Below are 2932 nucleotides of genomic sequence, written 5' to 3' on the forward strand. Positions count from 1 at the left end.
TTCCCTATTTCTGCTGACATCTTCGACAGTGAAAGGTACATCTAATTCATTAAACATAATCTTTATTTCGCTATCTTAAATTGCTTCATTAAAATATATGACATCTTCACCCGCCTGGAAAAAACCTGTCGTCTGGATTGTTTATCGCTTTAAAATAATCCGTGAAGAATTCTAAGAAATATTTCCACCAGAAGATTCTTTTAATAATCGCCAATACAACTTTGCATTTTTAAATCGTGTATGTAACAACGTATTTTTGAGTTTTTGCAACAGTCGTCGTAGTGTGGCACTTTTGGTCGCTTTTAACATACAACAATGGTATTCGTATCCCATGTCAAACGAATGTTTTCATCGAAAGTATACAATACTAGTCGAGTTTAAAACGTGTTCCATGTCTGTCTCGCACTCAAATGGCTGTTGCAATATGCAAATTAGGTAATTTAATCCCAGCTGTATCTAATGTTTCGAACAAAACCTGGATAGACAAATAGATAAGCGAGAAACACTTAAGGTCTCTCCATTGATCCCACACAAGCAGAAATGTACTCGACGAAATTGTCGGGGTGGTACTGACGCTGACAACCGGTGTTGTTATTATGTACATATGCGGTATAAACATGTTTGTTAACGTAACTATAACCAAAGAGAAGAATAAACCAGCGGTGTGCAATTAGTTGCACAGTCATATTGTAAACAATTATTTTTCTACCATGAATGCAATTAAAGCGAACATTATACCAACAAACGTTTTTGTTCACGTATAAAAAAGTTCTGACGTAACCAGGCGTATGAATGGCGGCCGGGGGCTCGGGTGATGACCACAGCCGCCATCACATCCTGGACTGAGTGGCAGCCGGGGGCTCAACTTCTGATAACAGTCAGCCACCACATCCTGGACTGAGGGGCGACCGTGTGTGCGTCTGATTATCACCGTCCGATATGACATCCTGGACTGAGGGGCGACCGTGTGTGGGTCTGATTATCACCGTCCGATATCACTTCCTGGACTGAGGGGCGACCATGTGTGCTTCTGATTATCACCGTCCGATATCACATCCTGGTCCAAGGGGCGACAGGGGGTAAGCTGATAATCACTGCCAAATATCACATCCTGGACCGAGGGGCGACCGGGGATTGGCTGATAATCACCGCCCGATATCACATCCTGGACAGAGGGGCGACAGGTGCTTGCCTCATGAACACCGTCCGATATAATATCCTGGACCGAGGGGCGACCGGGGGTTGACTGTTAATTAACTGGTGATTATACAACTGGGGGTTTCCTAATGATCACCGTCCGATATTCCTGAACTGAGGGGCGACCGTGTGTGCTTCTGATTATCGCCGCCCGATATCAGATCCTGGACCGAGGGGCGACCGGGGGTTGACTGATAATCACCGCCAAATATCACATCCTGGACCGAGGACAGATAACTTTGACTGATAAAAAATGTTTCAATTCAGACGAAGTATAAGTAATGGAAGACAACTGGTGATTATATACAAGTGTACCATAAGGACTAGGGTGTTATCGCTTCTTTGAAGCCTTACAACTTAAATTTTGAATCAAACGTTTATAATCTGTAACATCTACACACAATAAATGACAAGATACAAGATACAAGAATATTTATTTAAAGTCGGGTATATGATTACACATAACATTAGCTCAATGAGGTGTTTTCCGACATGAATAACAACATACATAACAGAAAGAAGGCGAAACAATGATTGGAGCGCTGGAAGAAAACATATACAAAATTAAATACATGAAGGATTAATACATTGAAAGAAAGTTATAATTTACATTATCAAGACGACGTAGGTTGACCTACTAACCTGCTAACTAGGGGTCGTGGCGGTGGTTTTGGCGCCAGAACCACCTGGTAGGGTTGACCTAGCTTGGTAGGATAGACCTGACCCAGATCTAGGTCAGGACCCTCCGGACCCTCCTCCTCGAACCCTATTTTGCCACTACTGACACACATTATATTTTAGCGCATTATATTTTTAAACGTATTTGACTTTCATTAAAAGAAACATATGCTTTGTCTAAAGATAAAACAATATTAGTATTTATAAATGCTTTTATTTTTACGTAGCCAAATATTCACCATTTAAAAAGCTTCAAATTATTGCCAGGACGAGAAAGCGATGTGAAATCGGAAGGGGATCACCAGCCAACCTCCGGTCGTCGATCAGTCCAGGGTGAGAATGAGGTTTGAATCGATGAAAGAGAAGCACGGTAAACGTTGTTTTAAGTAAAACTAGAAGTATTCCAGCTGCGGCGTAAAGCACCGAATCCCACTTTTTGGGTACAACTAGTGCAGGGTTCGAGCCAACGAGGATATCGAGCCATGAGATATCGAGCCAACGAGTTTCGACTGTATGTCTTTGTTCAATAAACAATACATGCAAAAGCGATCATCTATTTAAATACTAAAAATCGACCAATTTCAATATGGAGTTCATGACAAGAGGTTTTAAATCTAGCCAATTTACTTACAGGAAACGGTAAACTGAACCTTCAATAACAAGTATGCTTTGTTGAATAAACAATACATACAAATGCGTTCATCTCTATCAATACTTAAAAATCGACCAATTTCAGCATGGAGTTAAAGACTAGAGGTTTTATTTTTACGGCATTCTTTTTGTACAGGAAACGGTAAACTGAACAGAGCAATTGTTGAATTCATAGTAAGATCGTGTTTCATTCACTCGTGATCATGGAAAAATTATATCTTTACTCGTGGCTTCGATTGCGGTTTGAACAACTTAATGCTCCGACATTAAAGATGAGCTTTAGACCTATTTTATTTCTCTTAAGTGATAGATAATAAGAATAAAAAATATAGCGTCTGTCTTAAGATGAAACCTTCTTTCCTTTACAATGATGTAACATCAGTTCACATCATTGTCAAGTCCAAAG

Source organism: Mya arenaria, chromosome 9 (genome assembly GCF_026914265.1).
Source record: "Mya arenaria isolate MELC-2E11 chromosome 9, ASM2691426v1".
Lineage (NCBI taxonomy): Eukaryota > Metazoa > Mollusca > Bivalvia > Myida > Myidae > Mya > Mya arenaria.